Genomic DNA, 27,923 nt, shown 5'->3' on the forward strand with positions numbered 1-27,923 from the left:
CATGGACAGTGTAGGCCTGATATCCCAGGGGGAATTTGTAAACAAACACAACACAACCTAACAACATGTCTGCACTCCAGTGATATTGTTCACCTATCAATATAGAGCGTAGTGTATATTTTCAGTGAGCACATATTTTGAGTTATTATTGTAATATTCACTTTGCAGTCATTTTTCATATGACATTTTATGTGACATTTTTACAGGCTTGATTTTCATATTTTTGTTGATGTATTAAATGTAGAGAATTGTAAATTAGCCGCTAGAGGCAGGGAAGATGTGATACTACAATGACTTTGCTTTGATCGTTAACAACTGCTTACATAAGATATCAGCAGCAACATGGAGTGAATTGTTTTCAAAGAGTTGGCTGACTCACACTTGGAATAAGTAAGTAGTAATAATAGTAGTTGTATAAAACCATAAATCAAGAAGTAGAGACTATTAACTGTATCTAATGAGCAAATATGCATTTTTTTATACAGTACATTTAAAATTACAAACAATACATAAAACAGTGCTTTTAGAAACATCAGCACATTTGGATTATTTATTTCAAGCAGATCTCTTTTACATGTAAAAAAAAAAGGTAAAAGAAATCGGAAAAAAACTATAAATTCCCTTTAATGTAAAAAATGTATTGTATATGATAGTTAAAGCATACATTTACTTGAAACCGAAAAATAGTTGAAAGAAAGTAGATTCACGAGTCTGTTATTTTTTAAATTGTTAGCATCTTGATTTAGAATTCCTTACAGCTTTTAAAAAAAAACATGTTTTTCTTGCAAATCAAACAATGAATTTCTAAGGTAATATTGTGAGTAGGAATCATACTTACCTCAGTGGATGCAGCATCTGTTTAATGCTGCATCTGTCCCTTGGCGCCTCTGCACTGAAAACCAAGTGATCGAACACCGCCAATAGCTTCAGTTTTCAGAGCTCCCAGAGCAGAGAGCTGTAGACTGTCAGTCACAGCTCTCTGCTCCCTCCTCGCTTATTGGAGCATTGGGCTGTGGAGGGGGTGGAGGCGGCCAGCTCAGGCTTTCAGTGGCTCAGCTGTCAATCCAGGCACCTGGTGGATCCAGACTTTATTGTCGTGATCATGCAGTGCCTGGACTGACTGCAAAACAAACTGCTCTCCTTTGTTTCATAGGAGAAGTACAGCCAAACGAGCTATGGCTGGACTTCTCTTTTAATCTTGACATAAAAACTAATTTCCATCTCTGTTGGCTGTCAGGCATTATGGTAAATGTGTGCAAGATGTTTCAGGTTAAGCATTTGCTCACATCTATCATCTGCAGATAGAGTGCCGAGTCTAACACTTCAACAAAACTTTAAAAACCGTGGCTAAGTGGGTGGTGAAAAAAGATGGGAAAGACATATGCCCCGTACACACAGTCGGACATTGATCGGACATTCCGACAACAAAATCCTCTGATTTTTTCCGACGGATGTTGGCTCAAACTTGTTTTGCGTACACACGGTCGCACAAAGTTGTCGGAATTTCAGATCGCCAACAACGCGGTCACGTACACCACGTATGACGAGACTAGAAAAGGCCAGTTCAGAACCAAGCGCGGCACCCTTTGGGCTCCTTTTGCTAATCTTGTGTTAGTAAAAGTTTGGTGAGAGACGATTCGCGCTTTTTCAGGCTCGTGGCTTTCAGATCGTTTTATTCGGTTCAGTTTGTGCTTGTGGGTTTGTATCTGCTCTTCAGTGCGTGCAGTCAGTTCGTATCGGAGTGTTCTGTGCGATCTTGCCCGCTCGTTGCTGTTTTTCAGGTCGCTCTTCACAGGCCTTGCTGTTCTTCAGTGCATTCTGTTACTTCGTTCTAAGCAGCCGACTGTTTTCTAGCCATGTTGCGTATACGTACTCCTCGTAGAGTTCATGCTGTGCGGGGGCTTGGTGTTGGGGTCCTGACCTTGACACAAGTCCAGTCCATGAACAGGGTGGGGAAGAGTTCATGGACCAAGAATTGGTTGCTTCAGCATGACCAGTTCTCTCATATGCCTTTGCTCAGTGAGATCCGTGAGAATAATCCTGATGATTTCAGGAACTTTCTCAGGATGACGGACCCCGTATTTCACCGTTTGTTGGCTTCGCTGACCCCCTATATCAGCAGGCAGGATACCTGCATGAGGCAAGCCATCACTCCGGAGCAGAGGCTCGTCGCTACCCTGAGGTACTTGGCGACAGGGAGAAGCCTGCAGGACTTGAAGTTCTCGACAGGCATCTCTCCCCAGGCTCTGGGGATCATTATCCCAGAGACCTGATTTTTATCCTTTAATATCACATTTTATTGTATTGAATGTTTGCTAATGTATTGTATTTCTTTCCTCATTCCCTAATTACCATGATTGTAATATGCTGTGAATGTCCCCTTTGTTCTCATGCATGCTGGATTTTTATGTAATTATTTTTTTAGTCCTTCATACATATTTGCCTTCACTTACCTCCCCAGCATGTTCTTCTGGCCCTATATTCACCTCATGTAGTCACTTAACAATGTATTTTATCAGCTCCATAGTAGTGCTTTACCCCAAACACCCCCTAAAATGTTTAGAAATTTGATTTGTGCTTTAAATTCAGGCAGAGTACCAGAGGCTTTTTTTTGTAGTGTCCCCAAATCATTTTTATTAACCCTCCCCCCCAACTGCTAAGTCAGCTGATCCCAATTCTCTATCTATCCTCAATCATCTATCTGCTGACTTTGCCAAACCCATACACACTATACCCACCTCTTTTGTGGTCAGATGTATGGATGAATTCCCCAAAGCATGTAGTGCAAGGGCCTGCCTGTATACTTTCAAATGGTACTGTTTAAAGTTTTTGTATCCTATTATTATCTTGATAGGTAATAGCGGAATGTCCAAATGTGCTCAAATGTGTACAGTGTGTATTTATATCTTTGTATTCTGACACTTATTACCTGTCCAGTGGGCTGCCAATAGTGTGACTAAGGAGGGGCTGTTCCAAGTAATACCCTGTATTTAGGCATTCATCTCTCAATGAAGTGAAGAGGGTTACCTGTCCAAGATCCCCCCCTATAATGTTAGAAATGGCCCATGAGGGGGGGGGGGAATATGATAGGTGTACCTTTTACTTTGGTGTTGTAAAATTCCCCTTAATAAATGTTATCTGGATGTTGGCCAAGAATGTTTGTGTCTAATCTGCTTTCCATGTTTATGTGCAAAAATACTAAGTTTTTTTTGTTTTCCTCAACAGTTTCCTTCCACGCCACAGGAATGGAAGACTGTGGCCTCCCACTTTGCCCAGCAGTGGGACTTTCCTAACTGCAGAGGGGCAATTGATGGGAAACATGTCCACATCGTCCCACCACCCAACTAGGGGTCGTACTATTATAATTACAAGGGGTTTAATAGTATTGTGATGTTGGTGGTGGAGTCATCGCCCAGATGGAGTTTTACAGGCGTCTCCAGAATGGCAGCTTGGACTTGCCACCTCCAGAAGAGAATGTGGAAGGACTCCCATTCGTCTTCATTGCGGATGAAGCATTTGCGCTGGGGGACCATCTTATGCGGCCATTCCCGATGAGGACCCTCACCCCGGAACAGAGGGTTTTTAATTACCGGCTGGCCAGAGCCAGAAGAGTGGTGGAGAACACATTTGGAATCATGGTCAGCCGGTTCCGCCTATTTTGGACACCCATCCATATGGCGGAGTATAAACTTAATCATATAATCCTGGCGTGCTGTGTTCTACATAACTTTTTACGCCAACATTCTGCCAGCTATGCTGGCTCAGTTGGGCCTGAGGCCAGAATTCTAAATGAAACAACCCTGACGGCGCTTGAAAGTGGCCGTCCTGGCTTGCCCTCCCTGAGTGCCCGTGATGTCCAGTTAAGATACCTTGAGTTCTTTGCAGGTAGGGGGGCCATCAATATGCCAGACAATTTGTGAAGCCTTTATCAAATAATAAAAAAAAAGCAAATCTTTGGTGACATTTACTGCTTGTGTTTGTTTTAGCTGATCCTGACAGAAATGTGGGGAGTCCTGAAAATGGCGTGATTGTGTAACCTTATACAAAGCACTGTTGGGTGTTATTTACTAAAGGCAAAGACACTTTGCACTACAAGTGCACTTGAAAATGCACTGAAACTGCACTTGTAGTGCAAAGAGGATTTGCCCTTAGGAAATAACCCCCATTTTCACATAAAGCAGCAATTACATCACCACAAAAGTGTTGTAGCGTTGAGACAATAATCCACACATTCTTGATTAACAATCTTTTTAATACCTGCACAATCACATGTGCATTTAGAAAAGGTTTTTAAAACAAACCAACATGTTTGTTGTATAACAATTTTTGGGATGGCATTATAAAAAATAGAAATGTCCATTTAAGATAAAACAGGCATGTGTAAAACCAACAAGAAAGACACAAATCTTGAACTTACAAAGTTCACATTTGGTAGAACTTGGAAAAAACTCTAGTGGGGAATGTGGCGCTGTTCAAAAATGTGTATTAATAGGGAGTGTGTGGTGATAATATTGTGAGAAAGACTATGAACGGATGTTAAACAAAACATGTCATGTGTATACCATAAATATCAAACATCACATAGTGTAAAAACAGAAGTGCAAATGCGTTGTAAATAATCATATAAGAGATACATGCACTCAAAAAAATAAGTAAATTATACCAATGTGTAAATGTGCTTAATGGTGGCGTGAGTAAACAAAAATGCAAGAAAAAACGCACAAAAATGTCTAAAAGATGCACTAATAGCAACAATAGTGTAACAAATGATAAGTATGATAGTGCTCCACACTAGTCATAAATCAAGTCCAAATTGTGTAAGTGTCCAAAAATAAAATTCTACATAAAAAAAGAAGAAAAACGGTGAAAAAGTGTCTTGGCAATCAAAAAGATCCCATGAAAATTCATTGTGATCGTGGTTTAAAACTCTTCTTCTGGAACCCACTCTTGTGTCCCCGCTCACCGGAAGACCCAACCCCTGCAGGGGTAATGGGCAAGTGAAAATAAATCCACTGATGGAATTCGATCGGTGTCCCCTTCTACGGATCCGCGATCCCCTTCCTGTTTTGGGTTGTCACTGCTCCTTTAAAATAGTCCACCAGAGCGTATCCGTATGTATGGAGAAAAAAGGAGCCTCATAGTGTAAATCCAAAAATATGTTTTTATTTATTAGCCAATCAGCTCACATAAAAATAGAATGATTAAAAATAGGTAGAACAATAAAATGTAACTAAAGATGGCACTGTTCCACCGGCTAAAGGAAAGCCGATAGTGGAGACAGTTGCGAGGCAGCGGCGTGCGTTCAACAGCCGATCAGCCAAAAACCGGAAGCGAACCAACAATAGACTGTGCAGCGACGTATGCGTACCAACGTGACCACGCCTTATTATAATTAGACGTATGGTGTACCAAGATGGCCGCGCCTCAGATGACATCTTGATGACGAAACGCGTAAGGCGTGGTCACGTTGGTACGCATACGTCGCTGCACAGTCTATTGTTGGTTCACTTCCGGTTTTTGGCTGATCGGCTGTGGAACGCACGCCGCTGCCTCGCCACTGTCTCCACTATCGGCTTTCCTTTAGCCAGTGGAACAGTGCCATCTTTAGTTACATTTTATTGTTCTACCTATTTTTAATCATTCTATTTTTATGTGAGCTGATTGGCTAATAAATAAAAACATATTTTTGGATTTACACTATGAGGCTCCTTTTTTCTCCATACATACGGATACGCTCTGGTGGACTATTTTAAAGGAGCAGTGACAACCCAAAACAGGAAGGGGATCGCGGATCCGTAGAAGGGGACACCGATCGAATCCCATCAGTGGATTTATTTTCACTTGCCCATTACCCCTGCAGGGGTTGGGTCTTCCGGTGAGTGGGGACACAAGAGGGGGTTCCAGAAGAAGAGTTTTAAACCACGATCACAATAAATTTTCATGGGATCTTTTTGATTGCCAAGACACTTTTTCACCCTATTTCTTCTTTTTTTATGTAGAATTTTATTTTTGGACACTTACACAATTTGGACTTGATTTATGACTAGTGTGGAGCACTATCATACTTATCATTTGTTACACTATTGTTGCTATTAGTGCATCTTTTAGACATTTTTGTGCGTTTTTTCTTGCATTTTTGTTTACTCACGCCACCATTACGCACATTTACACATTGGTATAATTTACTTATTTTTTTGAGTGCATGTATCTCTTATATGATTATTTACAACGCATTTGCACTTCTGTTTTTACACTATGTGATGTTTGATATTTATGGTATACACATGACATGTTTTGTTTAACATCCGTTCATAGTCTTTCTCACAATATTATCACCACACACTCCCTATTAATACACATTTTTGAACAGCGCCACATTCCCCACTAGAGTTTTTTCCAAATATTTTTTGGATTTCACCTCGGTGTTTTTCCTTTTTTTGGGGGGGCTGCAGTTCTCTTCCACATACTGTCCTAAGCGCGGAATATTTTTGTTTATATTTGGTAGAACTTGAAGGCACTATCAGACGTGAGTATTTAGGAACTGCGTTTGATATTGCGTTCAGATGGGGTGAAGTCACCCCAGGAAAAGCCAAATTTGGAAGATGCACACAAATTTGTCAATGTCAACATGTGCTAGCTGCCGTCACGGGGGATCAAGGGACGTGTTTTGGGGGAGAAACCCCTTCCTCTCAGCTACTTTATTATTGAGGAAGGGGTTGCACCCCCAAAACACCTACATTGATCTCCCGTGATGGCAGATAGCACATGGTGGCACACTGTGTGCATCCTCCAAATTTGGCTTTTCTAAAAATCGCTAAAACATTGTTAACATTGTAGCACACAAAAAAACAAAGGGATTTGGAGGGGTTTTAAACTCACCCCAAAACATCAATGATGTTTTTATTTTTTTGAATAACATCATTGATTTTTTTCTGGAGGTTTTCCAATTCTAAATTACACCCCATGATCTCCCCGATCAGGATCTGGGCACTTTCTGATGTGAAAGGATCTGGATCCACAACATCACGATCACCTAAAAAGAGAGAAACCAAACAAAAAGAGGTATCAAAAATATGCCGGCATCCATCTCTTACCTGAGCCTGTGGTCGCAGACACTCACCTGTTGTGGTGACAATTTCCACCACATCTTCTTCCTCCTTCTGCTGTTCTTGGGTTGGGGGGATTTCCCCTTCTTCCAAAGGTGGGGGGTATATGGTCTCCTCAGATGAGGGGTGTCCTCCGACAGAATAGGAACACAGCACAACTACTTACTTTTTTGCAGCACTCTCCGGATCTTTCTGTACTGCTTATGTTCTCGTAATTTCAGGTCCGACCACCGTTTCCTGAGCTGATCTTTCGATCGTCATACCCCAAAATTCCGATGCAGACTCCTGACCACTTTCACCATGTACTTGGCCTTTCTGACATTGGGGTTGGGGTAAGGTCCATACTTTCCATCATAGTCAGCCTTCTTCAGGATGTCCACCATCTCCAACATCTCCCCAAAGGACATATTTGAGGCCTTAAATCTCCTTCTGGATTGGGACGTGTCCGGATCCTGGCTTTCCTCCTCCTCCTCCTCGTTCCTGTAATTAGCATGCACCTGCTGTGTATCCGCCATGTGCTCTTCCCCCACTGCGCAGAACGGAAAGGGGCGGGGAATAGACTAGAAAGAACGTCAGGGGCGGGCGGAGTTACACGCATGCGCAGTGTGTATAAAGCGTAACACGCGTGCATATTACTTACGATCTGTGAGTGGAGGAAGGAGCATCGGAGGCGCCGATCGTAAGAACGAAGGTAAGAGACAAACTTGGACCTATACTGCTTCTAGATTGAGGCCTATATTGTAACAAGATTAGAAGAGTTTTGGCTGACATTAGGGTTTGTCTTGTGTTGTGTCTTGCAGTGAAAATGGATATCTTGAACGATACCGACTTCATGGCAATATTCATTGACATGTTCAGGGAGCTGCCTTGTCTGTGGGAGATCAACCACCCACATTATAAGAACCAAACAAAGAGGAAGGCAGCGCTGGATCAATTGTTGGAAATTGTGAAGCAGGTGATCCCCACGGCAGACATCACCTATTTGAAGATCCTAATTGGTGGCCTGAGGAGCACATATGTAAGGGAGCGCAAGAAAGTCCAGGATTCGCACAGATCCGGAGCAGCAGATGACATCTATGTCCCCAGGATGTGGTACTATGACAGGCTGCATTTTCTGGAAGGTCAAACTGAACCCAGGTCATCACTCTCCAGTCTTCCTTCCACGCTTCCTTCCCCCCCAGCTGAGGCTTCTGACGCCCAACCTGGGCCTTCCAGGCAGCAACATGTGGAGGAGCCCAGCTTGAGCCAGGTATAGCATTCCTCTAAATATTTCTGCTTGTCCAATCAATGATGTTAACTAGATGTTAGTTTGGAGTACTAATTTCCAACATCTCCCCAAAGGACATATTTGATGCCTTAAATCTTCTCCTTCTGGATCCAGACGTTTCCGGCTCCGGGCTTTCCTCCCCCTCCTCCTCGTTGCTATAATTAGCACACACCTGCTGTGTCTCCACCATGTGCTCTTCCCCCACTGCGCCGAACGAAAAGGGGCAGGGAATAGACTAGAAAGAACGTCAGGGGCGGGTGGAGTTACACACATGCGCAGTGTGTATAAAGCGTAACACGCGTGCGTAGTACGTACGATCTGTGAGCGGAGGAAGGAGTATCGGAGGCGCCGATCATGATAATGAAGGTAAGATCTAAACTTGGGCCTATACTGCTTCTAAAATGAGGCCTATATTGTAACAAGATTAGGAGAGTTTTGCCTGACATTAGGGTTTGTCTTGTGTTGTGTCTTGCAGTGAAAATGGATATCTTGAAAGATAACAACTTTATGGCAATCTTTATTGATATGTTCAGGGAGCTGCCTTGTCTATGGGAGATAAACCACCCTGAATATAAGAACCAAACAAAGAGGAAGGCAGCACTGGATCAATTGCTGGAATTTGTGAAGACGGTGATCCCCACGGCAGACATCACCTATTTGAAGATCCTAATTGGCCTGAGGAGCCCTTATCTAAGAGAGCACAAGAAGGTCCAGGATTCCCAGAGATCCAGAGCTGCAGATGACATTTATGTCCCCAGGCTCTGGTACTATGACAGACTGCATTTTCTGGCAGGTCAGACTGAACCCAGGTCATCACTCTCCAGTCTTCCTTCCAGGCTTCCTTCCCCCCCAGCTGAGGCTTCTGACGCCCAACCTGAGCCTTCCAGGCAGCAACAAGTGGAGGAGCCCAGCTTGAGCCAGGTATAGCATTCCTCTAAATATTTCTGCTTGTCCAATCAATGATGTTAACTAGATGTTAGTTTGGAGTACTAATTTATGATTGTGATTGATGATGCAAAAACTAAAACCATGTCCCTTTTTCATACACAGGGAAGTCTCAGCCAGGAGGTGGCCGGGCCGAGCAGGCTGCCTGATATGCAGGTCCCTCCCCTATACTTGCAAAGAGAAAGTGGTAGGAAGAGGAGTACCCTAGAGGAGGCTGCCATAGGCCTCTTTTGGAAGGCTACAGAGGCCCTGGGAGCACCACACACTGTGGAGGAGGACTTTGCTACCATAATTGCCTGTAAAATGCAGCGGATGGAGGAGGGCCAACAACTCATGTGTGAGTCATTAATGTTGGAAGCTCTCAATAAGATGTTGAGGGCCCAAATAACATCTGATACCCACATTTGTGACCTCACACATGGTCCTCCTCCTCCAGGTCCTACTACTCCTCCTCCTCCTCCTCCTCCTCCTCCGGGTCCTACTAGTCCTCCTCCTCCTCCAGGTCCTACTCCTCCTCCTGCCACATCTCCAACAGCAGAGCCACAGCCAGGAAGGAAGCGTGGAAGGAAGACCAGAAAGTAATGACCCTGGATCCAGTCTGGTCTGGCAAAAGATGCAGCCTCTTGTGGTACCACAGCCTGGGGACACAGATGTCATCTGCTGCTTTCCGGATCTCTGGGACTTCTGGACCAGACTGCACTCCCTTACATATGGACTCCTCAGGCCACCAATTTTGATGTTCAAGAATTGATGTCTGCCCTGGGGGTCCAAGGCTTCGCTAATTTCTGCTGTTTATCCAGCGTTGCCTCCCTCTTTGTTTGGTTCTGTGCCCTTAATAAAGGATTTTTGGTTTCTATTATACTTGCCTATGTGTGTTTTCCTTCAAAAAGGACAGTTTGTTTGTGAGGATTCAGGTACATTTCAAAAATACAATGTGAAATTAACAAGGGACACCAACACTAAACAATCTCCTTGAGATTAAATAATACAATATAATAATGGTGTTGTGGTAACTTGACACACAAAACACACACAAAAATATTCTGCAGTAAAACTAAAAATAAAATAAAACAAAGATCAACCTTGGAAAAAATACAAACCTAAAATAAAAAAAAACTGCCTTTAAAAAAAAAAAATAAATAAAAGTATTTTTATCAGATGTGACAAATCAAAATATATTAAGGGAATCCCGATAAATAATAAAGAAATAAGTTTGTGAGAAGTCTGTGTGAATATGAGCAGCAAAACTACTTCATTCTTCTCACATTATAAAGAAGAAGAGAGTGCGCTGTATTAAACCATTTTTAACATTGCACCGTGACGAAAGTGTTGTATCCATTGCGAACGCTAAGTTTACCAGACCGAGCTGTTCCGTCTCGGAATTTCTTCTGAGCATGCGTGGCACTTTGTGCGTCGGAACAGGCCACACATATTCGGAATTGACGCGATGGGATTTTGTTGTCGGAAAATTTTATAGCCTGCTCTCACACTTTGTGTGTCGGAAAATCCGATGGAAAATGTCCGATGGAACCCACACACGGTCGGAATGTCCGACAACACGCTCCGATCTGACATTTTCCATCCGACAAATCCGACCGTGTGTACGGGGCATAAGTCTGCCAGCATTCCTATTTGCCATTTGTCAGGTGCCTCAGGCCTTTATAGGGTTTTCTCCCTTTGAGCTGATATATATACAGACACCCTGGGGGTTGCTTGACCTGGTGAAAAAAGAATGGGATAGTGAGTCCATCTCTCACAAGAGTTCTAGAATACGTCTCCCAGATAATTGCATATTGCAAATATGATGCAAAGTCCCCAGGCGGAACAACACCAGGTTTATAACAAGTCAGCTAAAATAAGACACTTCCAGGTAAGCAATCACGTGGCAGTAGTAATCCCGACCAAGGAAAGCAAGTTCTTGGCCAGGTGGCAATGCCCATTTGAGAGTGCGGCTATAAAAGGGAGATGAATTACAGGGTGCATTAACCAGACAAAAGGAAGCCTTATCAGGTCTGAAAAGACAGAGAGAACCAGTAACTTAAACCCTGGGTTAAGGTGGACGGAGTCCAAGAAACTAGTAGCAGCCTGAACCCAGCGAAGGAATTTTTGCAAAGGAAAAGGGAGAAGCAAAGGAGTAGGGATCTGTTCGTGGAAATATATATATATAAGAATTAGAGAAACCCCCTAGGGGTGGGATTTTAAAGGCACTACCAAAACAACACTATAAAAGCCCGCTATGTTTTAGCTCGGAGAGGAAAAATAAGATAGAAAGAAAGTGAAAAGAAGAAATCAAAAAATGTACTGTAAATATATGAAGAGTATGTCAAAAATGATATATTATGATTCAAATGCTGAGGTGCCAATATGGATAACCAGCCTGTAAGCATGGACCATAAAAACAGATTGTTTTGGAAAAGAACGGGGGGAGGTATTTGCTACCAAAAAACACGAATGAAACGGGGATATCCAAAACAGTCTGTTTATAGTGAGGGTGTGCCACATCCCAAATGTAAATAGAATTAGAGAAACCCCCTAGGGGTGGGATTTTAAAGGCACTACCAAAACAACAACATAAAAGGTAAATAAAGTTTATTGATCATAAGAAATATATGTAGTACAAGAAAGAAATATACAAAACAAAGGATGCATACAAATTGTACAGACATGCGACATAGGATACACAATCCAGAAACTCTACGTTTCAGAGATGGACTGTAGTCTCCTTCATCAGGGATTTTTCTAGGAGGCACAGTGTCTATAAGATGTTGAATGTACTAAAATCATTAAGGTTGTCCAGAAGCATACAGTTACATGATAATCAAATAGTTCATATATAGTACAAGTAGTAAAAAAATGTGAGGAAGAACCGGAGCAGGGGGTCCCCAGCAAGCTCAATCCACCGAGAGGCAATTATTATAATCAAAAAAATGGTATGGAAAAGGAAAAGGAGGGGGAGAGAAAAAACTCTCCCCCTCCAAACACCCAATAGCCCCGCCGGATCTGTAGAACCAGGTAGAGTTACCACAGCAGCGACAGGCCCTTTGGCACCCCCTTCTACCCAGCCCCATGCGGGCAGCTCTGTCACCTGCCCACTCACTAGATCAAGGACCATACAGGGAGTTGAGAAATTGAACCCTCCCCCTTTTGTGGAGGCGCTTTTATTCAGTACCAAAGCAACCCATCTTACTTAGATGGTTCCTTTGATCTACCACCTGCACCAGACCCCCACAATACTATGAATATTATTAATCTTTCATCCCACACTCTCTCTTTGGAGGAGACCCAGATACTGCAGAGAGGTTTGGGGTTCTGTCCAAATGAGAACATTGACAAGTTCGAATTCACAAAAGACCTCCAATTGTTTGCACGCAGACTCCTTCTTAAGAACATGTACAACAAACCCCAAGGAAGAACTAATCTTACACCAAGAGAAAACCGAGCCATCGATCAGCTAGTTTCTATTGGCACACTCTTACAATGGACCCCAGTTTGAGAGACTTATTGTCAGAGATACCTCTCTTCACCTTCAGGCGAGCCAATTTGATTGCTTCTATATTGGTTAAAAGTGAATATAGGGATGACAAGGGACTAGTCCACTGCAAATATAGAGGTACATATATGTGCGGTGCCTGTGGCTACTGCAGGTATATGGACACCAGTAAAAATCCAGCCCTACCTAATGGCCAGACATTCAAACCCCACCACTTCGCTAACTGTCAAACCTTCGGGGTTGTCTATCTTTTAAATGTGACTGCGGATGTTTTTACATAGGGAAGACAAAACTCCCTTTTTGGAAGAGAGCCTACCGCCATATTCTTAGTATGCAGGTCTGTGATCTGGATCTGCTTCCTGGCAGACACACTAGTTTGGTCCATTCGGGGGTCTTCCCCAAAATAAAGTTCTTGATTCTTGACCGTAATCACCCCAGCTCGAGGGGGGAGACTGGAACAAAAGTATCCTCCAGCTCGAGCTGAGGTGGATATACACCTTGAAAGCCACCTGTCCCCCTGGACTAAATGATGCAGTATGCTTTAAGCCATTTTTGGATGGCTTTAGTTCAGGGGGTATGAAAAAATAACACCATATCAACCTTTTGTTTGCCTTCCTAATCCTTTACAGTCTGGCCCATTCCCTCTCCTTTTTCCTTTTCATTTCCCCCACATCCTTTCTGCTTGAAATAATTGGTTTGCTGATTCTCATTTTTATTTTTATGCCTTATTTATTTTTTATTTTTATTTATTTTTTCAATTTTCCATTTTTCATTTCATTTTTTCTACAATGTCAGCTTCACTCATCTCTATTAACATATATGTACATTGTGATATTTGCCCATGTATTCTTCACTTAGTTGATTTTTTGTTTCCCCCATTGCCCTTTCGTCAGCCATGTTATATTTGCTCCTAAGGAGTGGGGACATTCCCTGGGGCAGGGTTCCCCCACCGACTCTTTTTTTTCCACTTGAGATGTTCTATCCGTCTTTTATCTGTTTTGTATCTGATCATTACACATATGGGTTATTTTTACCTTGGTACTTACTGCCAGCAAACTTATATATTCATTTTTTATTTTTCACATCCTCTCCCCCCTCTACACATGCACCCGGCGTGGCCGGATAGCCTTCTTTTTGAGGCTTCTGGGGATGGCGGGTTCTACTACTTTATTGCAGACACTCACCACCCTTGATGATCTCTGATGAGGTCACCTTTCTGCGCCGGTGGGACACCGCTGTGTTGTTCCCCTTTCGCGGTGCTTGCACTGTGGGGCTGTGCTTGTGCGCCGCCCGGCTTGCTCCTTTTTTTGCGGCACGTGCAGTGTTTGCGCCTGGCGTTCTTGGCGCCTGCGCTGTGTGGAGATGCGGCATAGCGACGTCCCAGGGGGCCCGCCTTTGGAGGCTGGACTGAAGCAACTCTCACCCAGCTGATTGACTTGCGAATCAGCTGGGTGGGGGAGTATTTAATGGGGCCATAGTATTTATATCCTTCTAAACACAGGCTAATTAGGACCAGGGACCTGCTGCTCTCTGGAGACTCTTTGTATACTTTACTGAGACCTGTTGTACTTTTAAGACGCGGTCTTTACCTTTGTATCTTTTAAGGTCATACCTATTGATATAGGTACCCTTACCCACCAGTTTATGCCAATATCGTTTTTGGGGCTTTACAAGTTACTAATACTAATCCTATTTCACAGTGACCACTTGCAATTTTGGCTCTCCAGACTGTGTAGCAGCTCTGTTCTCCTGTTTCCACCGACTGCCTGATTGTTTCAATCAACCTAGGTAGGTTTTTTCAACTTTCAATATTATTTAGGTAGGATCTCCCCCTTTCTGACATCCATATTTTTATTCATAGGTGTATTTTTATACTTACGGTGTGATTCTCCTTTTCTCTCCCCTCCGCCTCTTTTGCTTCCCCTCCAGATCCTCCAATTCATTTTTGGGCCTCAGTACATGTGTCAGCCTGTCGTTGATCTGGTTCTACAGATCCAGCGGGGCTGTTGGGTGTTTGGAGGGGGAGAGTTTTTTTCTCTCCCCCTCCTTTTCCTTTTCCATACCATTTTTTTGATTATAACAATTGGAAATTGTGGAAGCATTTGTTGTACCTTTCCAATCACTGTGATGTAAGTACTATATATGAACTATTTGATTATCATGTAACTGTATGCTTCTGGACAACCTCATTGATTGTCATACATTCAACATCTTATAGACACTGTGCCTCCTATAAAAATCCCTGATGAAGGAGACTACAGTCCATCTCCGAAACGTAGGGTTTCTGGATTGTGTATCCTATGTGGCATGTCTGTACAATTTGTATGCATCCTTTGTTTTGTATATTTCTTTCTTGTACTACATATATTTCTTATGATCAATAAAATGTATATACCTTTTATGTTATTGTTTTGGTAGTGCCTTTAAAATCCCACCCCTAGGGGGTTTCTCTAATTCTATTTACATTTGGGATGTGGCACATCCTCACTATAAACAGGCTGTTTTTGATATTCCCGTTTCATATATACTGTATTTATTGGCGTATAACACTCACTTTTTCACCAAGAAAATCTTGTGCAAATAGCGTGTGCATGTTATACACCAATACTTCAATTTTAGCTCCTTCGGAGGGGACAGGGAGGGGATTGGGACTAGCGCCGTCAGATTAAGTACAGTGAGAATCTCCTGTTTACTTGGCGGCCTCTGTAATAGGAAGTCCCATCTCCTGGGCCACCATTGGACCACTGTTCTGTCTATCATAGGGGATTCTCACTGTATGTAATCTGTCGGCGCTCATCCCGCCTTCCTCCCTGTCCCCTCTAGGCTGCAGATGGGCATCGATCAGGCTGCACTGATGGCAATGGTGAGGCTGCTGCATTGATGGCAATGGTGAGGCTGCTGCATTGATGGCGATTGTGAGGCTGCATTGAAGTGAACTGATGAGGCTGCATTGATGGCACTTGTGAGGCTCCAGATGGGCATTGATCAGGCTGCATTGATGTGGACTGATCAGGCTGCATTGATGGCACTTGTGAGGCTGCAGGTGGGCACTGACCCTTATTTTGCTTCAAAGTTCCTTATTTAAAATTGAAGTTTTTTTCCCTGAAACTTCCCTCTTAAAATGAAGGTGCGTGTTATACGCCGATAAATACGGTATATATATAAAACTTCCACCAGCCACCTTAATGTGAATTGGTTGCTCACCTTAGGGAATGACCACATTTGGTCAAACAGTGCTTTTTTGTTTTAAATAATGCTCAGATCCTGTATCTGTCCATCTGATGTAATCCGTCTCACCAATCTCCTGGTAAGGTACTAGCTAGATGAACTCCTAGCATTTTCCATTTTCTTCCAAAAATGCTAATTCATCTAAGGCATCTACAGTGTTATCTATGTCTCAATGTTACAATGTTTTCCTCTTGCTTGAGCATACACATATGCATCCTTTGCAATTGTTTCTATTAAGAATTCCTTAGCTTTACTAATGAGGAAAACCGACTCCTGACTAGCCAGCGACAGCTCACGCTTCATTAACGCTTTCACCCACAACAACAGCAACTTCACCAGCTTCAGTACTGGGGCAGCAGCACATTCAGCTTTCTCGTCCACATGCTTGTCACTTAGGTCAGCTTCAGAAGCGTCTGCATGTCTTACAGCAGTATTTAGTACAACTCTCCAGTGAAAGTGATATAAATAGGGAGATGTTATCACTGAGTCTGGCATTAAAGAAATATTAAACCTAAAAGCAAACATTTATTATATTGCAGCTCACCAATTCTTAGATGTATTTTTAAGGTTTGTTTCCCTTTAATTTCAGACAGTAAGTCTGCTGTTTTTTTAACAGAACAAGCAAATGTAGCAGTAAGAGTGTTGAGACAAGCTATTTACCACTGACTACTTACGATCACATGAACTGGAGTTTGGCTTCAAATTGTTAGTGTATTTAAATCTGCAAGTCCATCCAACACTCCCTTCCCTCCAGACTGACAATGCTGCTGTCCAAAGGTTCCCATGTGCTCTTTCATCCGGAGTGCGGACACTCTAATACACGAGGTGTGTTACTGGCCAGATCACCAGGTAAAACAGAGGGGGAAAAGCCTAAATAATGAAAACTAATGCAGCCTCCACCAGGAATGATAAGTTGAAATATATTGCAATTTTAATTTTAGGGTTTAATACTGTTTTTAGGTTTGCATTAGACCTTACCACATTCCATAGGCTCAAAGAATGTCTCTCTCTAATGAGGCAAAGAAGATGTTGATGCTGGGATCAATCAAGGCATCTCAGAGTGAGGGGTCAAGCCTGACTGTGTTGGTCCTCAAGCCCAATGACACTCTGCAGTTGTGCAATGATTTCTGGAAGCTTAATGTGGTGTTAAAACTTGACATCTATTCCATGCCTCAGGTCTGAGCTCATTTAAAGGTTAAGCCCGGCCTGATATATCACCACATTGGATCATACGAAGATATATTGGCAGATATTAGGGATGAGCCCAACACACCCCCCCCCCCCCCCCCCCCGGTTCGGTGCGCACCAGAACTTGTGAACAGGCAAAACATTTGTACGAACACACAAACACCGTTAAAGTCTATGGGACACGAACATGAAAAATCAAAAGTGCTCATTTTAAAGGCTTATATGCAAGTTATTGCCATAAAAAGTGTTTGGGGACCCGGATCCTGCCCCAGGGGACATGTATCAATGCAAAAAAAGTTTTAAAAATGTCAGTTTTTTTCTGAGAGCACAGATTTTAATAATGCTTAAAGTGAAACAATAAAAATGAAATATTCCTTTAAATATCATGCCTGGGGGGTGTCCTTAGTATACCTGTAAAGCAGTGCATTTTTCCCATGTTTAGAACAATACCACAGCAAAATGACATTTCTAAAGGAAAAAATGTAATTTAAAACTACTCACAGCTGTAATGTATTGTTGGGTCCCAGCAATATAGATGAAAATCATTGAAAAAAACTGCATGGGTCCCCCCCAGTCCATTACCAGGCCCTTCAGGTCTGGTATGGATATTAACGGGAATGCTGCACAAAAATGTAAAAAAAAAAATTGCGTAGGGGTCCCCCAAAATCCATACTAGGCCCTTCAGGTCTGCTGTGGATTTTAAGGGGAACCCCGAGCCAAATAAAAAAAAAAATGGCGTAGGAGTCCTCCCAAAATCTATATCAGACCTTTATCTGAGCACGCAACCTGGCAGGCCGCAGGAAAAGGGGGGACAAGAGCGCGCCCCCCTCCAGAACCATACTAGGCCACATGCCCTCAACATGGGGAGGGTGCTTTGGGGTCCTCATCCCCACAACCCTTGCCTGGTGGTTTTGGGGGTCTACGGGTGGGGTGCTTATCGGAATCTGGAAGCCCCCTTTAACAAGGGGACCCCAAGATCCCAGCCCCCCTAAGTGAATGCGTATCGGGTACATTGTACCCCTACCCATTCACCAAAAAAAGTGTCAAAATGTTAAAAATGACAGTAAACTATTTGGGACAAGTACTTTATTAAAAAAAAACTGTCCCGCGATGTCCATTCATCTTCTATCACAGCGTCCAATAAAATAAAAAAACGGAAAAAAATTTGCCTCCATGGGAAGCTCCCTCTGATTGAAGCCTCATTGCAATGACAGCTTTTATATAGCTGAGGGCGGGGCCACCCAGTGATGTAAATGGGTAACCCCGCCCCCTCTGATGTTACGTGACATCATGTAACATCAGAAGAGGACAGGGTCACCTGTTTACGTCACTTTAACAGTGTTCGCACAAATTTCCACGTGAAATCACGTACCGCCAGAAGGGGGCAGGTTCACCTGTTTACGTCACTGGGTGGCCCTGCCCTCAGCTATAAAACAGCTGCCATCGCAAAGAGGCTTTAGTCAGCGGGAGCCTCCCATGGAGACCCCTAAACAATTTTTGTGTGCTCTCTCGCCCCCCCTTTTCCTGCAGCCTGCCAGGTTGCGTGCTTGGATAAGGGTCTGGCATGGATTTTGGGAGTACCCTATGCCATTTTTTTTAAAGTTTGGCTTGGGGTTCCCCTTAAAATCCATACCAGACCTGAAGGGCCTGGTATGGATTTTGGGGGGACCCCTTAACAGTTTTTGTGTGCGCTCTCGCCCCCCCTTTTCCTGCGGCCTGCCAGGTTGAGTGCTTGGATAAGGGTCTGGCATGGATTTTGGGGGGACCCTTACACCATATTTTTAAAATTTTGGCTCAAGGTTCCCCTTAAAATCCATACCAGACCTGAGGGGCCTGGCATGGATTTTGAGGGGCCCCGAACACCATTTTTTTTTTCAATTTTGGTACAGGGTTCCCCTTAATATCCATACCAGACCTGAAGGACCTGGTATGGATTTTGGGGCGACCCCCACACATTTTTTTCAAAAATGTGTGTGCGCGGTTCCCCTTAATATCCATACCAGACCCAAAGGGCCTGGAAATGGACTGGGGGGAACCCATGCCATTTTTTTTTAATGCTGTTCATTTATATTGCTGGGACCCTACAATACATTACAGCTGCGAGTAGTTTTAAATGACATTTTTCCTTTAGAAATGTCATTTTGCTGTGGTATTGTTCTAAACATGGGAAAAAAATACAGGCATACTAAGGACACCCCCCAGGCGTGATATTTAAAATAATATTTCATTTTTATTGTTTCACTTTAAGCATTATTCAAATCACTGCTCCCGAAAAAATGTCACTTTTCAAAACTTTTTTTGCATTGATACATGTCCACTGGGGCAGGACCCGGGTCCCCAAACACTTTTTATGGCAATAACTTGCATATAAGCCTTTAAAATTAGCACTTTTGGTTTTTCATGTTAGTGTCCCATAGACTTTAACGGCGTTCTGCAGCTTTCGAATTTGCACACCGCATATTGTTTGCTGTTTGGCGATCGGGCAAACACCCGATATTCGAGATGAACTTACGTTCGACACGAACATCAGGCTCATCCCTAGGAGATATCCTTAAACAGCTTTCTCAACCCCAGAGAGGTGCTGTCAGTACAAGAGAATTCCCATGTAGCTTTCAGAATGCTCCCACTGCATTTCAATGGACAATGAACCAGACATTGTCATTTGCATTAAGGAATGACAATCCCATTTATCCAAGGCTTAGGTAGTGTTATGCCCTGTACACACGGTCAGATTTTCCGCCGGAAAATGTGCAATCGGAGCTTGTTGTCGGAAATTCCGACCGTGTGTGGGCGCCATTGGACTTTTTCCATCGGACTTTCCAACACACAAAGTTTAAGAGCAAGCTATAAAATTTTCCGACAACAAAATCCGTTCGCGTCAATTCTGACCGTGTGTGGACAAAGTGCTACACATGCTCAGAATAAATTCTGAGACGGAACTGTTCGGTCTAGTAAAATTAACGTTCCTAATGGATATAGCACTTTCGTCACGCTGCAAAGTTTTAAATTGTTTAATGCAGCGCACTCTGTTCTTCTTTATAATGTGAGAAGAATGAAGTTGTTTCACACAGACTTAATCACACAGACTATTCACACAGACTTCTCACAAACTTCTTTCTTTATTATTTATCGTGATTTCATCAATATAATATTTTGATTAGTCACATCTCCCAAAAATAATTACATTTTTGGATGTTTTTATTTATTTATTTTTTATTTTTGGAAATCCTGATCTCCTGTTGTTTTTAGTCAACTTTTTTTTTTACTCCAGAATATTTTTGGGTGTGTTTTGTGTGTCAAGTTACCACAACACCATTATTATCTTGTATTATTTAATCTCAAGAAGATTGCTTGGTGTTGGTTTCCCTTGTTAATTTCACATTGTAGTTTTGAAATGTACAGTGGGGACGGAAAGTATTCAGGCCCCCTTAAATTTTTCACCCTTTGTTATATTGCAGCCATTTGTTAAAGTCATTTAAGTTCATTTTTTTTCCTCATTAATGTACACAAAGCACCCCATATTGACAGAAAAACACAGAATTGTTGACATTTTTGCAGATTTATTAAAAAAAGAAAAACTGAAATATCACAGGGTCCTATGTATTCAGACCCTTTGCTCAGTATTTAGTAGAAGCACCCTTTTGATCTAATACAGCCATGAGTCTTTTTGGGAAAGATGCAACAAGTTTTTCACACCTAGATTTGGGGATCCTCTGCCATTCCTACTTGCAGATCCTATCCAGTTCTGTCAGGTTGAATGGTAATCGTTGGTGGACAGCCATTTTTAGGTCTCTCCAGAGATGCTCAATTGGTTTTAAGTCAGGGCTCTGGCTGGGCCATTCAAGAACAGTCACGGAGTTGTTGTGAAGCCACTCCTTCATTATTTTAGATGTGTGCTTAGGGTCATTGTCTTGTTGAAAGGTAAACCTTCGGCCCAGTCTGAGGTCCTGAGCACTCTGGAGAAGGTTCTTGTCCAGGATATCCCTGTATTTGGCCACATTCATCTTTCCCTCAATTGCAACCAGTCGTCCTGTCCCTACAGCTGAAAGACACCCCCACAGCATGATGCTGCCACCACTATGCTTCACTGTTGGGACTGTATTGGACAGGTGATGAGCAGTGCCTGGTTTTCTCCACACATACCGCTTAGAATTAAGGCCAAAAAGTTCTATCTTGGTCTCATCAGACCAGAGAATCTTATTTCTCACCATCTTGGAGTCCTCCAGGTGTTTTTAGCAAACTCCATGCAGGCTTTCATATGTCTTGCACTGAGGAGAGGCTTCCGTTGGGCCACTCTGCCATAAAGCCCCGACTGGTGGAGGGCTGCAGTGATGGTAGACTTTCTACAACTTTCTCCCATCTCCTGACTGCATCTCTGGAGCTCAGCCAAGGTGATCTTTGGGTTCTTCTTTACCTCTCTCACCAAGACTCTTCTGCCCCGATAAGTCAGTTTGGCCGGACGGCCAGCTCTAGGAAGGGTTCTGGTCATCCCAAACGTCTACCATTTAAGGATTATGGAGGCCACTGTGCTCTTAGGAACCTTAAGTGCAGCAGAGTTTTTTTCGTAACCTTGGCCAGATCTGTGCCTTGCCACAATTCTGTTTCTGAGCTCTTCAGACAGTTCCTTTGACCTCATGATTCTCATCTGCTCTGAAATGCACTGTGGGCTGTAAGGTCTTATATAGACAGGTGTGTGGCTTTCCTAATCAAGTCCAATCAGTATAATCAAACACAGCTGGACTCAAATGAAGGTGTAGAACCATCTCAAGGATGATCAGAAGAAATGGACAGCACCTGAGTTAAATATATGAGTGTCACAGCAAAGGGTCTGAATACTTAGGACCATGTGATATTTCAGTTTTTCTTTTTTAATAAATATGCAAAAATGTCAACAATTCTGTGTTTTTCTGTCAATATGGGGTGCTGTGTGTACATTAATGAGGAAAAAAATGAACTTAAATGATTTTAGCAAATGGCTGCAATATAACAAAGAGTGAAAAATTTAAGGGGGTCTGAATACTTTCCATCTCTACTGTACCTGTCTCCTCACAAACAAACTGTCCTTTTTGAAGGAAAAAAACACATATGCGAGTATAATAAAAAAAAAATACCTTTATTAAGGGGTCATAACCAAACAAAGAAGAAGGCGACGCTGGAGAAACTGCAGAAATTGGAGAAGCCTTTGCACCCCAGGGCACACATGAACTATTTTAATGCCAAGTTGGTGGCCTGAGGAGTCCATATATAAGGGAGTACAATCTGGTCCATAAGTCCAAGAGATCATGAACAGCAGCAGATGACATGTATGTCCCCAGGCTGTGGTCATACAAGAGCTTGCATCTTTTGTCAGACCAGACTGAACCCAGGGCCATCACTCTCTGGTCTTCCTTAGATGCTTCCTTCCAGGCTGTGGCTCTGGTGTTGGAGGTGTGGCAGGAGGAGGAGGACCTGGAGGAGGAGGAGGGGGACCATGGTTGAGCTCACAAACGTGGCTTTGGCTTGTGAGTAGGCCCCTCAACACCTTATTTAGGGCTTGGAAGATGAGATACTCACATATTAGGCGTTGACCCTCCTCCATTTCCAGCATTTTGCAGGCTGTTATGTATGCAAAGTCCTCTTGAACACTGTGGGGGATTCTGCGGGCTGCAGTAGCCTTCATAAATAGGCCAATTGCTGCCTCCTCCAGGTTACTCCTCTTCCTGCCACTTTTTGTTTGAAGGCGGAGGGGAGGGACCTGGGTATCAGGCAGGCTACTGGGCCCGGCCATCTCCTGGCTGAGTCTTTCCTGTGCATGAAAAAGGGACATTGTTTTAGTTTTTGGTTCATCAATCAGAAATTAGTAATCCAAACAAACATAGATTTAACATCATTAATTTCACCAACAGAAATATTTTTAATAATGCTATACCTTGCTCAAGTTGGGCTCCTCCACATGTTTCTGCCTGGAAGGCCCAGGTTGGGTGTCTGAAGCCTCAGCTGAGGGGGAAGTAAGCGTGGAAGAGTGGAGAGTGCTGGCCTGGGTTCAGTTTGGCCTACCAGAAAATGCAGTCTCTCATAGTACCAGAGCCTGGGGACATCAATGTCATCTTCTGCAGCTCCTGATCTCTGGAAATCCTGGACCTTCTTGTGCTCCTTTAGATAAGTGCTCCTCATGCCACCAATTAGGGCCTTCAAATAGGTGATGTCTGCCGTTGGGATCACCGGCTTCACAAATTCCAGCAATTTATCTAGCACTGCCTTCCTCTTTGTTTGATTCTTATAATGTGGGTGGTTTACCTGCCACAGACAGGGCAGCTCCCTGAACATATTAATGAATATGGGGATAAAGTCCTGATCATTCAATATATCCATTTTCTCTGCAAGACACAACACAAGACAAACCCTAATGTCAGGCTAAAGTCTTCTAATCGAATGAATAATTAATGGGACCGGCGCCAAAAAAAATGTGTGTGCAACGTGTGCAATATATTCCAACGGAAACCTTTAAATGATGCAAAAAAAGGTGCTATAGTGCATGAACAATAGATATGCTATTTAGCAATAAAGTGAATCCAATATGTTATACCATATATTATAATGTGAACCCATATAATGCAAAAAAAGTGCATAACCGATTATTATGCCACATTGCATTAGTACAAGTGAATCAGTGCAACAAATGAAATGTCATCAGATATTAAAAAACACACAAAAATTGTTCTTTGTAATCCAATCACCACTTAATAAAGTGCACATGCATTCTGTTTTGTGCTTCACCCGAAGTGGTATAACTAAGCGCCCCCCAGATGGTAGTGGCCACAGAGTGACCCTCAGGCATATTAACCATGTGTCTTCAACAAGGAATCTTTCCCAAATCTTGGCAGATAAAACTCCATTCACCAATCAGCAGATATTGTGTGTGACTTCTATCTCTGAATCACAATATTTCAATGCCTCCACCAAATCTGCAAAAACTGGCTCCCCATAAGGCCACATAAAGCTTGGATAGTGTAAAAACATCTTTATTCAACAAGCTTAAAACTCCCAAACAATGTGCAGGTACAGGATGAAAAAACTAAGCTGCAGCTGAGAAGGGAAGCAGAGGCCGAGCAGTGTCTTACGTTCTATGGGTGTTGATCAAACGACTCGGCTAGCGTCCCAGGTGCTGTTTTCTCATTCGGCGCAGTGGGGAAGAGCACATGGTGGAGACAAAGCAGGTGCGTGCTAATTACAGCAACGAGGAAGAGGAAGAAAGCCCGTAGCCAGAAACATCACGATCCCGGAGGAGAAGATTTAAGGCATCAAATATGGCCTTTGTTGAGATGGTGGAGATGGTCGACATACTGAAGAGGGCCGACTACGACGGCAAGTATGGACCTCACCCCAACCCTAATGTCAAAAAGGCCAAGATCATGACAAAAGTTGTGAAGAGTCTGCACAGGAATTTTGGGGTACGGCGATCCAAAGATCAACTGAGGAAGCGGTGGTCGGACCTCAAAATCAGGGAGCATGATCAGTATAGAAGGATCAGGAGAGTGCTGCAAAAAAGTAAGTAGTTGTGCTGTGTTCCTATTTGTTATTTTTAGAACGTTCGTGCTGCTCCATGTGCTTTTCTTTACTGTTGTACAGTTTAAAATGGCAACTTTTATGTTCATGGACACATTATTCGTTCGTAGGAAACATTGTTCGTTCGGCCAATAAAACACCATGTTTTGCACAGATGCATTTCAATACATTTTTTCTGGCCTACTTCTCTTAAAATAAGTTTGTTGTCAAGATGGGTTTGTAACTAGAATGAAATGCAAACTAGATTCTGTGTAAGGAAAGGACACTCAGCAGCTGTTTACACATCTGGACACAGGAGCTTTAGTGTGGGACACCAGAACACCCTTTTTATTAGGTGGCGCACGCAGGTGCTCCAGTGTATACTATAGGGGTGACTCCATCTGTGAAGCTTGTACAAAACAGGTAAGTATTCAAGCTTGACAAAGGACAAAAATATTTCTTCATCTTGCAACTCTGCCACAACAGACAATTGTACCCCACTTCCAAGTAATGTTTCATATTCCTATTTCTGCTATCAAATATCTGTGTGCTAAGTATACCTATTTTTTTTAACATAGGGGCGAAAAGACTCGGAGGACACCACTCATCAGAGGAGACAACAGACCTCCCACCTCATGAAGAAGTGGAAATCCCCCAAACCCAACCAGAGGAGGAGGAGGGAGATGTGGTAGATATAGTCACCACAACAGGTGAGTGTCTGCGACCACAGCTTCAGGTAAGAGCTGTATGCCTGCATACATGGTGTGTTTTTTTTTATATATATTTTTAGGTGATCGTGATGTTTTGGAAGAAGGTCATTTCACAAGTGAAAGTACCCAGATCCTAATCGGGGAGATCATGGGGTGTAATAGGGACTTGGAAAACATCAAGCAAAACATCAATGATGGTCAAACCAAAATGAAGAACATCATTGATCTTTTAGGGAGAATTTAAAACCTCTAGAAATCCCTAAGTTATTTGTGCTTTGTGTTTTTGCTTTTCTGATAATTTTTGGAAAATTTTGTGACATATTATAGAAAAGCCAAATTTTGAAGATGCACACAGTGTGTCAACATGTGCTATCTGCCATCATGGGAGACCAATGTACACGTTTTGGGGGTGCAACACCTTCCTCAATAATAAAGTAGCTGAGAGGAAGGGGTTGCACCCACAAAACACAACCATTGCTCCCCCATGATGGCAGCTAGCACATGTTGACATTCGGCAATTTGTGTGCATCTTCAAAATTTGGCTTTTCCAGGGGTCACTTCACCCCATCTGCTGAACGCAATATCAAACACAGTTTATAAGTACTCATGTCTGAAACTGCCTTCGCTTTCTATAAAAGTTGAACTTTGTAAGTTCCAGAGTTGTGTAGTTCTTTTTGCTTTTAAACATGCCTGTTTTACCTTAAAAGGCAATTTCTACTTTTTAATGTGACCTAAAAAATTGTTATACAACAAAAATGTTGGTTTGTTTTAAAAACCTTTTATAAATGCACATGTGATTGTGCTTGGATTAAAAAGATTGAGAATCAACAATGTGTGGCTTCTTCTTTCAATGCTCAAAAGCATCTTTTGTAGTAAAGTTGGTGTTTTCAGTGACATTGGAGGTTATTTACTAAAGGCAAATCCACTTTGCACTACAAGTGCAGTTTCAGTGCAGTCTCAAGTGCACTTGTAGTGCAAAGTGTATTTGCCTTTAGTAAATAACACCCAACAGTGCTTTATAATTTTACACAATCACGCCATTTTCAGGACTCCCCAAATTTCAGTCATGGTCAGCTAAAACAAAGCCAAGCAGTAAATCTAAGCAAATATTTGTTCAGTTTAAAATATATTTTTATTTAAAAAATGTCTCAGACATTGTCTGGCATATCGATGGCCCCCCTACCCGCAAAGTATTCCATGTATCTTATACGGACCTCGTGGGCACTCTGGGGGGGGCAAGCTAGGACGGCCAGCTTCAAGCGCCATCAGGTTTGGTTCATTCATATGAATTCCGGCTTCAGGCCCAACTGAGCCAGCATAGTTCACAGAATTTAACCTTAAAAAGTTGTGGAGAACACAACAAGCCAGGATGATGTGATTGAGTTTATATTCCGCCATGTGTATTGGTGTAAGAAATAGGCGGAACCCGCTGGCCATTGTTCCAAATGTGATCTCCACCACTCTTCTGGCTCTGGCCAGCTGGTAATTAAAAACCCTCTGGTCTGGGGTGAGGGTCCTCATACGGAATGGCCGCATAAAATGGTCCCCCAGCGTAAACGCTTCATCCGCAACGAAGACGAATGGGAGTCCTTCTGCATTGTCTTCTGGAGGTGGCAAGCCCAAGCTGCCATTCTGGAGACGCCCGTAGAACTCTGTGTGGGTGATGACTCCACCATCTGACATCTGGCCATTGTTCCCCACTTCCACATACAGGAACTCGTAAGTAGCCGACACCACCGCCAACATCACAATACTATTGAACCCCTTGTAGTTGTAATACTATGACCCCGAGTTGGGTGGTGGGACGATGTGGAAAGTCCCACCGCTGGGCAAAGTGGGAGGCCACAGTCTGCCATTCCTGTGGCTTGGAAGGAAACTGTGGAGTCAAACAAGAAAAATAAATGAATCATTTTGCACATAAAGATGGAAAGCAGATTAGACACAAACATTCTTGGCCAACATCAGTATAACATTTATTTTAAGGATTATTTAAAGACAAAGGTATAAGGTCCACCTATCAGATTCCTCCCCCTCCTCTCATGGGCCATTTAAAAGCTTTTAGGGGGGGAGATGTTTTGGACAGGTAACCCTCTCCACTTCATTGAGAGATGAATGCCTAAATAATGTATATTACTTTGGTCAGCCACTCCTTACTTACACTATTGGCAGCCCACTGGACAGGTAAGAAGTGTCATAATACAAAGAGATAACACATTTTAGCACATTTTTACATTCTGCTACTACCTATTAAGATAATAACAGGATACAAAAACGTTTAACATTACCGTTTGAAAGTATTCATGCAGGCACTTGCACTACATGCTTTGGGGAATTCATGCATAAACATGACCACAAAAGAGGTGAGCATAGTGTGTATGGGTTTGGCAAAGTCAGCAGATAGAGGATTGAGGATAGCTAGAGGATTGGTATCAGCTGAGTTAGCAGTTGGGGGGAGGGAGGGTTCC

Source organism: Aquarana catesbeiana, linkage group LG05 (assembly GCF_042186555.1).
Source record: "Aquarana catesbeiana isolate 2022-GZ linkage group LG05, ASM4218655v1, whole genome shotgun sequence".
Lineage (NCBI taxonomy): Eukaryota > Metazoa > Chordata > Amphibia > Anura > Ranidae > Aquarana > Aquarana catesbeiana.